Raw genomic sequence first — 14405 nt, forward strand, 5'->3', positions numbered from 1 at the left:
TGACTCATAGAGACATTATAGGACAGAGTAGAACCACCTCATAGGTTTCCAAGACTGTAAATCTTCACGGAAGCAGACTGCCACACCTTTCTTCCAAGGAGCCAGCTGGTGGGTTTGAACCACCAACCTTTCAGTTAATAGCTAAGCATTTTAACCACTGTGCCACCAGGGCCCCTCATAATGTGTCTGTGTTATGTTAGGTGTCGTGAGTTGGTCTGACTCGTAGGTACAACAGAACGAAACACTGTCCAGTCCTGGGCCATCTTCACAATCTTTGCTATGCTTGAGCCCATTGCTGCAGTCACTGTGTCAATCCATCTTGTTGTGGGTCTTCCTCTTTTTTGATGCTTCGCCACTTTATCAAGCATGATGTCCTTCTCCAGGGACTCGTCCCTCCTAATAACATGCCCAAAGTATGTGAGATGAAGTCACCATCCTTGCTTCTAAGGAACATTCTGCCTGCACTTCTTCCAAAATACATTTGCTCATTCTTCTGGCAGTTCATGATATATTCAATATTCATAATTCAAAGCCAATAATTCTTCTTTGGTCTTCCTTATTTATTGTCCACCTTTCAAATGCATATGAGGAGATTGAAAACACCATGGCTTGGGTCAGGCTCACTTTAGTCCTCAAAGTGACATCCTCTCTTTTCAACATGTTAAAGAGGTCTTTTGCGGTGCATTTGTCCATTGCAGTGTGTCGTTTGATTTCTTGACTGCTGCTTCCACAGGGGTTGATTGTGGATCCAAGTAAAATGAAATCCTTGACAACATCAATCTTTTTTCCATTTATCATGATATTGTTTATTGATCCAGTTGTGAGAATTTTTGTTTTCTTAATGTTGAGGTATAATCCACACCAAAGGCTGTAACCTTTGATCTTCATCAGTGTTTCAAGTCCTCTTCATTTTCAGCAAACAAGGTTGTGTCATCTGCATATCGTACGTTAATAGGTCTTCTTTCAATCCCGATGCCATGTTCTTTTTCATACAGTCCAGCTTCTCAGATTATTTGCTCAGCGTATAGATTGAATAAGTATGGTGAAAGGATACAATCCTGATGCACACCTTTCCTGACTTTAAAACACATGGTATCTCTTTGTTCTGTTTGATCTATGTGCAGGTTCCTCATGAGCACAATTAAGTGTTCTGGGATTTCCATTCTTCGTAATGTAATGCATAATTTGTTATGACCCACACAGTTGAATGCCTTTACATAGTCAGTAAAACACATGTAAACATCTTTCTGGTATTCTCTGCTTTCAACCAAGATCCATCTGAAATCAGCAATGATATCTCTTGTTCCATATCCTCTTTTGAATCCAGCTTGAACTTCTGGCAGTTTCCTGTTGATGTACTGCTGCAACTGCTTTTGAATAATTTTCAGCAAAATTTTACTTCTTTGTGATACTAAAGATGCTGTTCAATAACTTCTGCATTTTGTTGGATCACCTTTCTTTGGAATGGGCACAAATATGGATTTCTCCCAGTTGGTTGGCCAGAAAGCTGTCTTCCAAATTTCTTGACATAGATTAGCGAGCACCTCCAGTGTTGCATCCATTTTTTGAAACACCTCAAGTGATATTTCGTCAATTCCTTAAGCCTTGCTTTCTGCCATTCCCTTCAGTGCAGCTTGGACTTCTTCCTTCAGTACTGTCAGTTCTTGATTGTTTGCTACCTTCTGAGATTGTTGAACATTGATCAATTCTTTCTGGTACAGTGACTCTGTGTATTCCTTCCATCTTCTTTTGATGCTTCTTGAGTAGTTCGATATTTTCCCTGTAGAATCCTTCAATGTTGCAACTTGAGGCTTGAATTTTTTCTTTAGCTTTTTCAGCTTGAGAAATGCCAAGTGTGTTATTCCCTTTTGGTTTTCTAACTCCAGGCCTTTGCACACGTCATTATAATACTTTACTTTGCCTTCTCAAGCTGCCCTTTCAAATCTTCTGTTCAGCTCTTTTAATCATTTCTTCTGTTTGCTTTAGCTACTCTGCATTCAACAGCAAATTTCAAAGTCTTTTCTAACATCTATTTTGCTTTTTTTCTTTCTTTCCTGTCCTTTTATTGACCTTTTGCTTTCTTCATGTATGATGTCCTCAATGTCATTCCACAACTTGTCGGGTCTATGGTTATTAGTGTTTAATGCGTCAAATATATTCTTGAGATGGTCTCTAAATTCAGTTGGAATATATTCAAGGTTTTATTTTGGCTCTCATGGACTTGCTCTAATTTTCTTCAGCTTCAACGTGAATTGCACAGGAACAATTGATGGTCAGTTCCTGTTGGCCCCTGGCATTATTCTGAATGATGATATTGAGCTCCTCCATTGTCTCTTTCCACAGATGTGGTTAATTCAATTGCTGTGTATTCCATCCATTGAGGTCCATTTATGTTGTTGAAAAAAAAAGGCGTTTGCAATGAAGAAGTCGTTGGTTTTGCAAAATTCTATCATTGATCTCCTGCGTCATTTCTATTACCAGGGCCACATTTTCCAACTAATGATCCTTCTTTGTTTCCAACTTCCAATCACTAGTAATTATTGATGCATATTGATTGCGTGTTTGATCAATTTCAGACTGCAGAAGTTGATAAAAATCTTCAATTTACTCATCTTTGGCGTTAGTGATTGGTTCATAAATTTGAATAATATTTGTGTTAACCGGTCTTCCTTGTAAATGTATGGATGTTATAGTATCACTGTCAGTGTTGCACTTCAGGATAGATTTTGAAATGTTCGTTATGATCATGAATGCAATGCCATTCCTATTCAATTTATCATTCTCGACATAGTAGATCATATGATTGTCTGATTCAAAATTACCAGTGCCAGTCCATTTCAGCTCACTAAGCCTAGGATATTGATCTTTATGCCATCCATTTCATTTCTGGTGACTTTCAATTTTCCCAGATTCATACTTTGTACATTATATGTTCTGATTATTAATGTATGTTTGCAGCTGTTTCTTCTCATTTTGAGTTGTGCCACTTCAGCAAATGAGGGACTGAAGGATTTATTTCCTCCACATCATTAAAGTCAACTCTACTTTGAGGAGACAGCTCTTCTCCAGTCATATTTTGAGTCCCTTTCAGCCTGAGGGGCTCATCTTCGGGTGCTATACCAGACAATATTCTACCGCTATTCATGATGTTTTCTTTGGCCAATTTTTTCAGAAGTAGACTGCCATGTCCTTCTTTTTTGTCTTAGCCTAGAAGCTCAGCTGAAACCTGTCCGCCACTGGTGACCCTCCTGGTATTTGAAATACCCATGGCATAGCTTCTAGCATCACAGCAATACAAAAGCCACCATAGTACAGCAAAAACTGACAGACATGTGGGGCACAATGTGTCTACATTACTGTAATTGTTGTTATTAGTTGCCATTGCTCATGGTGACCCCCTGTACTATACTAATTAATAAGGGAGAAACCTTTATTAAAAAATGATTACTAAATTACATTTTTTATTGTGTTTTAGGTGAAAGTTTACTATGCAAATTAGTTTCTCATTTAAAAATTTGTACACAAATTGTTTTGTGACGTTGGTTGAAATCCCTGCAATGTGTTAGCACTCTCACCCTTTCGACCCCAGGCTCCCTGTGTCCATTTGTCCAGTTTTCCTCTCCCTTTCTGCCTTCTTGATTTGCTTTTGGGCAGGTATTGCCTACTTGGTCTGGTATACCTGATTGAACTAAGAAGCATGTTCCTCATATGTGTTACTTGTTTTATAGGCCTGTCAACCTTTGGCTGAAAGATGAACTTTGAGAGTGGCTTCAATTATGAGTTAGAAGGATGTTCTGGTGACCATAGTCTCGGGAGTTCCCCCAACTCTCTCAGAGCAGTAAGTCTGGTTTTGTTTTTTTTTGTGTGTGAATTTGAATTTTGTTCTACGTTGTTCTCCTGCTCTCTCCATGACCCTCTATTGTGATCACTGTCAAAGCAGTTGGTGGCGATAGCTGGGTACCATCTAGAGATTATTAACTCTTAATAAAGTGCTCCTGACTTTGCCAAACATGATTTTCATTACTTTTTAGCAACCCTATGAAGTTGAATAGTTTGTTGTTGTTAGTTGCTGTTGAGTGAATTCCAACTCATGGTGACCACATGTGTACAGGGTAGAACTGTGCTTCATAGGGTTTTCAAGGCTGAAATCTTTTGGAAGCAGACTGCCAAATAGTTTAGGCATTATTATGTCCATGTTACAGAAGAAATGGAAGTATAGAGGTATTAAGTGGCTAGTTAGTGCATCGCTGGAATGAAATTTAAGTTTTCCTTTAACCTTAATATTCATTTCCTACTGGATAATATTATATCTTTGGGGAAAGTAGGTTTCAGGTAAAAAAAGGAGAGAATTTAATTAATTTTATGACTTGATAATGAAAATAAATTATATATTGATATAAATCCTTTTAGCAGTTTGCAAACAACTGGTAGAATACTGCATATATTGTGAAAATTAGAAAAAAATTAAATACAATATAGACAATTAACTCAGGCATTTTCTGTTGTCCTTTAACATAAAAGAGGACTCCAAGCCTTGAAGAGTTCAAATAATAGTCCCTTACAATGTCCATCTTGAGTTAAAGTCATATTCCACGTGTAGACCCTTATTTACCAGCTCAGTTGAAATAACAAGGAACTTTTGTTGGTTGGAGGACATTTAAATGAAATCTTCTTATCTATTTAATAACTAAAATGAAAAGGAAGGAAACTGGAATGGGAATCACAAAATTGATGACATCTTACATGAGGTATAAAAGTTACACAGGTATTCCTATAATCTTTTGGAAATTTAAGCTCCTCTGTAACCATTAGTTTAATTCACTCTTAGCAATATGAAAAAGTTGATTTTGTTTTTAGGGCAGTTTTTATGTGGAACAGAGAAAGAGATGGAAGAACAGAATGAAAATTTCAAAGATGGAGAAGGAAAACATGGGAAGAAAAATGAACTTATTTCTTTACAAAGCAAACACATAAATTTTATGCTACAAAAAGCCATTATGGCTCAGAGATATCTACCTCCAGAGTGAGCAAACCTAAACTTTAAAGTCTGGCAGTATGACAAAAGAAAGAAAACACTGTGAATTTAAGATGCAATTTGTCTTGTTGTTTTATCCAGGTAATCTCTAACTAACTATATAAAATTGAAAATCTTCATTTGTCAAGTAAGACTATGGTAACCGTTTTGTCCCACAGGGTTCTTGTGAGGTTTTAGGAGCTATCTAAAGTGCAAGAGTTTGGATAGATATAAATCACCATATATGTGGAATGGCTAGAATTATTATCATTCAAGTTTTGTGCACTCTATCCAGACAACATGCTAGATATTGAGAGTTGTTGTTGGGTGTTGTTGAGTCAATTTTGACTCATAGTGACCCCACGTGACAGAGAAGAACTGTCGCATAGAGTCTTCTAGGCTGTAATCTTCACAGAAGCAAATCACCAGGACTTTTTTCTGTAAGGCTTTTGAGCGGGTTTGAACTACCAACCTTTGGGTTAGTAATTGAGCTTAACCATTGTGCCACTACGGTTCCTTGATATTGAGGGTAAAGGGAACATAATCAAGTGAAGAAAACATGATCCCTGTCCTCAGAGCTTTAGCAGATCATTAGGGGAGCCCATCACCCAAACACCCAGAGTGTGAGCTTGTTGCACTTTCCCATGTATACAGAATTGGAGGGTGAATTTTTATTTTCTCTCTATCATTAACTCTTCTGATGTTTTCTGTTGAGAAATAGGGAAGAATCTAGCACAATTCTAGGCTCTGGGAATAAACATTTCACATTTCCACATGAGGTTAATGTGGTGAAGGTCCATTATCAGCTATAAAATTAAGCCTTTAGCTCCACCCCACAACTCTTCCTAAATCTCCCCCCTCCCCCCAAAAATAAAGAAAAAAAAACCCAACTGCCATCGAATTGATTCTGACTCATAAGAATACTATATGACATAGCAGAAAGGTCCCATAGGGTTTCCAAGGAGCTGCTGAGGGATTCAAACTGCTGACCTTTTGGTTAGCAGCCATGCTCTTAACCACTGAGCCATGAGGTCACTCAAAATAGCAGGTTCAAGCCAGATATAAATTGTGCAGAATTCCTTTCTGTAGGGTCATACCAAGTAATTGAAAGAACTGGGGGAAGTGAATGCCTCTTCCTGTTGTCTGCTTCCGTGTAGACAATTGCTAACTGGGAACATTTCCTTTGCTATTTCCTGGGAACAAACTTTATATTCTTTTTTAATTCAATTTTCTTATTGTGCTACTTGCAAGTCACTGAATCTTCCTTTCTATATGGTTTTCTGTACTGCTTTTGTTTTTCCCTTTTTCAGAGTGATTAGCATTTTTTTCCTCAGTATGACTGAAAGAAAACTAAATCCAGGGATTTTAAAGATTCACAATTTCAAATCTTTGTGGCTTGCTACCATCTTATCACAAAGCTACAGCACAGCAAAATGTATCTTTCTGAACTTAAATGTATAGGATACACTTAAAATGTAATATATTGTTCCGCCTTTGCTCTGAAGTTTAGATCGCCTACATGTTTGAAATAATCACTTTAAAAAGAAAACAAATTATTCTATCCCTGATGGTATGATACAATTGAATATTAACTTAGAAAAGATATTCATTTACAAAAATTATGAAGGCATACCTTGCCTTAACAATCCACTTTGTGGAAAAAATGATTCGTAAATTGTAAACTAGGCAGAATTTGCTTAGTTGCTAAGAATTCATCAAAAGATTAATTTTAAAAAGCAAGCCTTTTGGGCTTTGAATCTATGCCTGAATGTAAAAATATGGAGGTTTCTTGCTATCATACCCAAATTAATTCTGAAATAGTGATGGAAGCAAGAGGGAAACATGGATTCCAAGAATCAACAAAAAGAAAGAAAATCTGAGTAGAATTAAGTCCCTCATGACCTCCAGTGTGTGTGTGTAGGTGGGTGGGTATGGGTGTGTCTGCTGAGTATAAAGTAGAAGATAGCTAGTGGTGGTGACCTGAGGCTAAAATGAGAGCAAAGCGTTTTAGTTACTGTTTTTGCCTCAAGACAGTCATTGCTTTCCTTTTATTGCATAATTCTGTAGTACTAGAACAGACCAACTCTCCTGGTGCCAGCTGTTAGCAAGATAGCATCAGGAAAGTATAAAAACCCTGCTGTGTGAATAACAAATGATAATAAAGATATGTGTGCTACTCTACAGGGCTATTCAAGTCATACCTCTATTCCTTCTCAACCCCCAAGGTTGTATGATTATAAATTAAGATGACTACTTCCTCTTAATGTGGTTTCTTCCTGAATGTATAACCAGAAGAATGACAGTAAACAGAAGTGATTCTGGGAAAGATTCCTAAGTCAGATAATAGTCTATAATACATAGGCTCATTTCATAAATGAAATAATATATAGGCCTATTTCATAAATGAAATGCAAAAATCCTAACAAAATATTAACTCACCAATTTCAAAAACACACTTAAAATAATATGATCAAGTAAAGTTTATATCAAGACCGCAAGGATGATTCCAAATAAGAAAATTCATTAGTGAAATTCACCACATGTATGGCCTAAAGAAAAGTCATGTGGCAAATAACATGTTATTAAATTAAATTTCTACAGTTACCATAAAAACAGGAGAGTAGAGAAAGTCATTAATTCAGTATCAGTTGTAAACTAAATGTCTATAGCAAACATTATAGTTAATGGAGAAACTTGAGTTGCATTCTCTTTAATATGGGGAACAACACAAGAATAAGCGATGTCACTGCTAAGATGTAACATACTACTGTAACAGTTGTAAGTTTTGTAAAGAAAGGGATAAAGTTATTTTCAAATGATATGATCATCTACTAGAAACTACACTATAATCAACAAGTTTGCTAGGTTCATTATCAACCTACAAAATAGCCATTGCTATATACCAGCAACACCCAACTAAAAATATAAAATAAGATGGCACTCATAATAGTAACAGAAACTATGACTTATCTAGGAAAAAAATAAGAATACAATAATCCTTCTTTTCAGACTATATTAAACTCTAGTTAAAGAACATAGAAGATCTGCCTAAATTGAGAGATTTTCCATGCTCTTACAGATATCACTAATAATTAATTTATAAATTCTTATAATTCCAGTAAAAACTTTTATTGGCCCATCAATAACTAAGTAAACCTTTTAAAAGTTAAAGTTAATTGGGGTATCTATTTTAAATTAGTTATTAAGACAGACTGTAAACGTATGTTGATGAAAATTTGATATTATTGTAAGAACAGACAAATGGGCCTATGGAGGTGAATAGAAAACTTAAGAAATGGGCCATACACAGTAGCTTAGAAACCATTAGAGAAAGGACAGCATATGGTATTGGGAAAACGGCTCACTATATGAGGCTCACAAACATATACCTCACTATATGCATGTGAAAGCTGGACAATGAGTAAGGAAGACAGAAGAAGAATTGATGCCTTTGAATTATGGCATTGGGGAAGAATATTGAATATACCATGGACTTCCAGAAAAACCAACAAATCTGTCTTGGAAGAAGTACAGCCAGACAGCTCCTTAAAAGCAAGGAAGGCGAAAATGCGTCTCATGTACTTTGGACTTGTTATCAGGGACCAATTCTTGGAGAAGGACATCATGCTTGGCAAAGTAGAGGGTAGTGAAAAAGAGGAAGACTCTCAGTGAGATTGATTGACACAGTGGCTGCAGCAATGAGCTCAATGGTAGCAACGATTTTGAGGATGGCGCAGTAACAGGCAGCATTTCGTTCTGTTGTAGGTAGGGTCGCTATGAATCGGAACTGACTCAATTATACCTAACACGACACACACACGGAGAAAACTGATCCTTTCTAAGCATTACTTGTACAGAAAGCCCCGGTAGCATAGTGGTTAAGAACTATGGCTGCTAACCAAAAGGTCAGCAGTTGGAATCCATCAGGTGCTCCTTGGAAACCATATGGGGTAATCCTACTCTGTCCTATAGGGTCGCTATGAGTCTCAATCGACTCGACGGCAACGGTTTTTGTGTGTGTGTGTGTGTGTGCGCTCGCGCGCTCGCGCAGGTAAACACAGATAAATTACATGTAGAAAAGAATAAAATAATTTACATGGCACACATAACAATGCCATGATATGGAAATCCTGTGTTTGGTGCCAGGCACTGTGTCGTTATTTATGGGCCTCATTTAAAACTCCCAATAACCCAGGAGGTAGCTAACATTACTCAAGACCCCAATTTTACAGATGAGCAGGTCCATGATCAGAGATGTGGTGATGAAATGTCACACAACTTGCAAGGAGTAGAACTAGGGGATAAACTCAGACAGTATGGCTTCTAAGCCCTTGCTCCTAACCAGTATAATTTAGTGCCTCATCTTAAAGAAGTTGATAGAAAGGTCTTAGAGGATTATACAAACCAAAAAAGACATTGCTAAGAGCATTAGCAAACATGTAGAATGTGCATTACATGTACAGACACAGTGATATACTAGTCGCAGTGGGGAATAGTAACTGATGCATTATTTTCTACCTTCAAATGTAATATTTACTCTGCATTCTGATCACTTTGTTTTATCTCACCACTTGTCTGTGAAAGTGCCACTGCACAAAGTTTGCAAAATGTTACATTCCGTGCAGCAAGTCCGTAAGGAGATCTAAATAAAACGGCTGCCTTGCCAGTCCTTGAAATTTTTTTTTTTTTTCCTTTCCAAGGCTAAATTACTTTCCCTTTACCTGAATTTACTAAGCAATGTCACTAGAATTCTTAGGAGTATTTGATTTAAAAATTATTTGAGACATCCAGCAGCTTTCTCCCAGTACCCCTCCCCACCCCAGCTTTACAAATCGGAGCTCAGTTCAGGGACCACTTTTACCTCACAACACATTATTATAGAGTCGCTCCTGGACTTGAAGGCTGACATAAGTTTGTTTTATTCCTTTTGATCCTCCTTCAGGTGTTTAGTCCCGCAGGCAGACATTCCAGGTTTGGGTTTTAACTAGCAGAAGAGGCAACCCCAGATCATCTCTAGCAATAGTGTAAGTACTTTTAGTGCGTCCTAGATGGCATTTGGACATTGTGGATTAAAGCATTAGTGAGCTGTTTTGGAATTAAAATCGTCCTTCTGTGAGGTAAATTACTCCTTACCTGCGGTCATTAGAGTTTCTGTGGTCTCCAAATATCTGATTCTCTAAAATCACTTCCTTGTTGCTAAAGAATAAAAAACCTTATGTGGAAATTTCTGCCGTAGATAAAATATACTCAACAGATATTACATTTAAATTGTATAAATGTAGCTGAGTAGATTAACTTTTAATCAGAAAACTTTAAAGTTTTTTTTTTCTTTTTAATTTGAGTGCATTTCGTGGGGAAGAGACAGTATCTTATGTTGATAATCTTTGATAAAATGTTTGTGATCTCAGTGCCATTGTTATAATTTGCTTTTGGCCAATTTAAAACAGCAGTAGCTTTCCATCCTTATTAATGCTTATATCAATACATAACTGTAGTGTTAATATTAGTAAAAATCATTTTTTTACACATACTTACAACCATAGTTTTCATTTTCTATTAAATGTAGTTGCAGTATAATTGTTTCCAAAAAATCACATATATTGCAATTAATTGTATTATTTATTTTAGAATGAAAGGTAATTAATTCAAATATTAAATTGGATAAATTGCTTTTGAAAAATATCAATATATGTTACCTTCTTAACCTTACAAGAGACATATTAACTAAAGATCATTACTCTCAATAAAAAGCTATTAGTAGAATTTTGAAAATCATGGATAAATTAATTAAATATAGAATTTTAAAGATAAAAATGTATTGGGATAATAAATCATTCACCTCAAAATAAAGGAATTATCACTTACTGTTGATTCTCAGAACAGGACGGAGTATCTGCTTTATCTGTGGAAGACAGAATGTATAGTGAGAAGGTTAGAGCAGTATATATATTACACGTATTTCCTGTTTTGACAAATTCTGATTGTGCAAGGAAATATAAGTCAACAGGCTCTGAAACAGGATTTGTCATACCACTAGTCTCAAATTTCATTGATGCTTGTTCAGCCATGACTTGGACACTATTTGATGATTCCCCACATGGCTTTTAAAAATACTGTGTCCTGTTTCACTATGGTTCATTTATTCTTTGGTTTTCATACACTGTTAGAATTTCTCCACAGTTTAGTCAGTCAATAAATACCTAGTCAATTTTTAGCTATACCAATTTTTTCTGAAAACTACATCAGAGTTTTCAGGATTCCTTCTTGAGGGATAAAGCAAAAAAACTTACCACTTTCATGAACTCTACAGAATAAAATATTCACTAGTAACTTGTCGAAACTTACTCTTTTGGGGAATAATTTAATCTTTTATCTTTGTAAATATAAGGTTATAATGGAAAAAGACACCAAACTTCTTTGTATTCCTAAGTTCTGCTGATACTAACTGTTTTATTTTCTAGTTACCTGAAATTCAACATAACATTCATCTACATGCTAAATTACCATCGTTCGAGTCCATTTATCTATGGACGTCTTAACATTACAGGCTTGTTTCTGTATCTCAAAAACAAAGTGGTTGGATGGATTATTTCAGGTTTTCTCTGTCTCTAAAATGCAATAATTTTAAATCCTATGTTTTTACAAGTGGAGTATAAATTAATAAATAGCAAGTAACATATACACGGCACATCGGCAAGCATTTGTGGGTGCTCATGTTAGCACATAAACTACACAATGTAGTATATAACTCAATAACTTCTTTTGTTCATTTTCATATTTATACCTAGCTTTACTGATTTACAAGAAAAGGACAGTGCCTACTTAACAGCCATATCATTTAATTATAGTTAATCTACAAATTAAATAATTAGATATTACTCTAAATGTTCTATATAAGACAGTTTAGAGCTCAGGATAGGTTTTACCATTTATATATATATTATATATATATATAATATATATAAAATCATTCAGCTGCCATACAACCAGTTCATCCCTAAATTGTATTTACCCCATATATGTGTGAAGGGAACTCTCAATAAGCTAAATCACCCACCTGGACCAAATCACCCAGGAACTGCCTTCTATGCAACATATGTTCATAGACAAGAACAGGCCCAGAAGCATCCAGAGCCCTTTTGCAAACGGGAATGATCTTATTTCATTTGTTATGTCTTCAGGTTGGTTCCAACTCATAGCGACCTCACATACAATAGAATGAAACACTGCCTGGTCCTACGCCATCCTCACAGTTGTTGTTATGCTTGAAGCTACTACTGTTGCAGCCACTGTGTCAATCCATTTCTTTGAGGTCCTTCCTCTTTTTTGCTGACCCTCTACCTCACCAAGCATGATGTCCTTCTCCAGGGACTGATCCCTTCTGATAATATGTCCGAAGTATGTCAGAGGAAATCTTGCCATCCTTGCTTCTGAGGAGCATTCTGGCTATACTTCTTCCAAGACAAATTTGTTCATTCTTTTCGCAGTCCATGATGTAGTCAATATTATTAGCTAACACCATAATTCAAAGGCATCAATTCTTCTTCAGTCTTCCTTATTTATTGTCCAGCTTTCACATGCATATGAGGTGATTGAAAACACCATGGCTTGGGTCCTGCACACCTTAGTCTTCAAGGGGACATCTTTGGTTTTCAATACTTCAAACAGGTATTTTGCAGCAGATTTGCCCAATGCAATGCGTCTTTGGATTTCTTGACTGCTGCTTCCATGAGATTATTTTATTTAATTGTGATAAAATGAGATAATTTGTGTAAACCATATGCTATGCCATAAGGATTTAAAAAATGTTAGTTTCCTTCCACTTTGTGTGCTTCTTTTCTCTGCAAATCTGGAAAAAAAAAAAAAAAAACTGCCTCTAACACTTGGAAGCTATGGAATTTCACCTGAATTTTATAAAAGATAGTCTGACTTACTAACCTATTATGCAATTCTGTAAAAAATTACCCTAAGAAATAGATAGAAAATGGTATAAAAAGGGAAAACATGATTCTTTGACTCATTATTAACTTAATGGATTTCTTCAACTTTATATTCATAGAATGATTAAATGATTATCATGTGTACCATGATGTGTATTTGCCTTGTCAAATATTAGCACTGTTGTTATTAAGGTAAATAAACACACAAAAAGTAGCCCCTTTGAGTTACAATATGCTGCACACCTACCCAACTGAACAGGTTGAACTTAATCTTCCAAAAATGGCCATTTCTAGCCACTCTGTTCATTTATCTTCCATGATAAGATCGCCTTTTCTGTATTTGTGCCAGGAGTGGATTAATCAGTAAGCAAAGTACCCACGGGCTTAATTGTGTTTATTTACTAATCTGTAGTGCACAAATTCACAAAATAAGTGAAATTGTAATCCATCCCTGATTTGCACAGACCATGGTCATGAAACCATCCCTTCCAATTTTAGCAATGAGGGTCTTCCAGGTCATTTTTATTTGCTAAAAAAAAAAAAAAAAATTTTTTTTTTTTTTATCTAAACTATATGCTAAAAGGGCAAATAGTTTCTTAATTTCCAAGCGCATATATTAATCAAATCCAACTATTCTTATAATAGAATTTGTGATTGAGTCTCTGGGAGATCATTGCTATTAATCATAGGGTTTCCAAGGAGCAGTTGGTGTATTCGAACAGCCAACCTTTTGGTTAGCAGCCATAGCTCTCCATAGGTCTTAACCACTGCGCCACCAGGGCTCCGACAGAGAGATAGCCTTCCCCTATAGTTGGTGCCCTGAATTCAGACTTCTAGCCTCCAGAACTGTGAGAAAATAGTTTTCTATTTTTCCAACCACTCACTTGTGGTACAGCAGCTTTAGGTAACTAAGACAATTATGTAATTCTAATGTACTTTAAGCTTATGGAAACCCTAGTGGTGTAGTGGTTAAGAGCTACGACTACTAACCAAAAGCTTGGCAGTTCAAATCCACCAGGTGCTCCTTGGGAACTCTCTGGGTCAGTTCTACTGTGTGCTATGGGGTCGCAACGGGTTTAAGCTTATAAAACATTCATATCTCTTGGCTTATTCTCAGAATTAAATCCTTCTATTTAAAATCGATCAATCAGGCAATATCATTTTTAGATAAAATACTCGTGTAAGTTGGAAATTGACTTGATGTAACTTATTGTGTGAAGGACCACATGTGACACTATTATTTCAAAAATTTTCAAAAGTAGAGGTATGTAGATGCTCACTATCCAGATCAAAAATTTAAAACCCGAGTACTGAACCATTGCTGGAAACGGTCAGATATTAGTAATTAATGCAACTAAAGGGCAATCTCAACTGAAATCCTGATTTCTGACAGATGGAAATTAATTCCAACATTCCTTTCCAAATTTTTTCATGTGTAATGGGACAGTGCT

The sequence above is a fragment of the Loxodonta africana genome, chromosome 1 (genome assembly GCF_030014295.1).
Source record: "Loxodonta africana isolate mLoxAfr1 chromosome 1, mLoxAfr1.hap2, whole genome shotgun sequence".
NCBI lineage: Eukaryota > Metazoa > Chordata > Mammalia > Proboscidea > Elephantidae > Loxodonta > Loxodonta africana.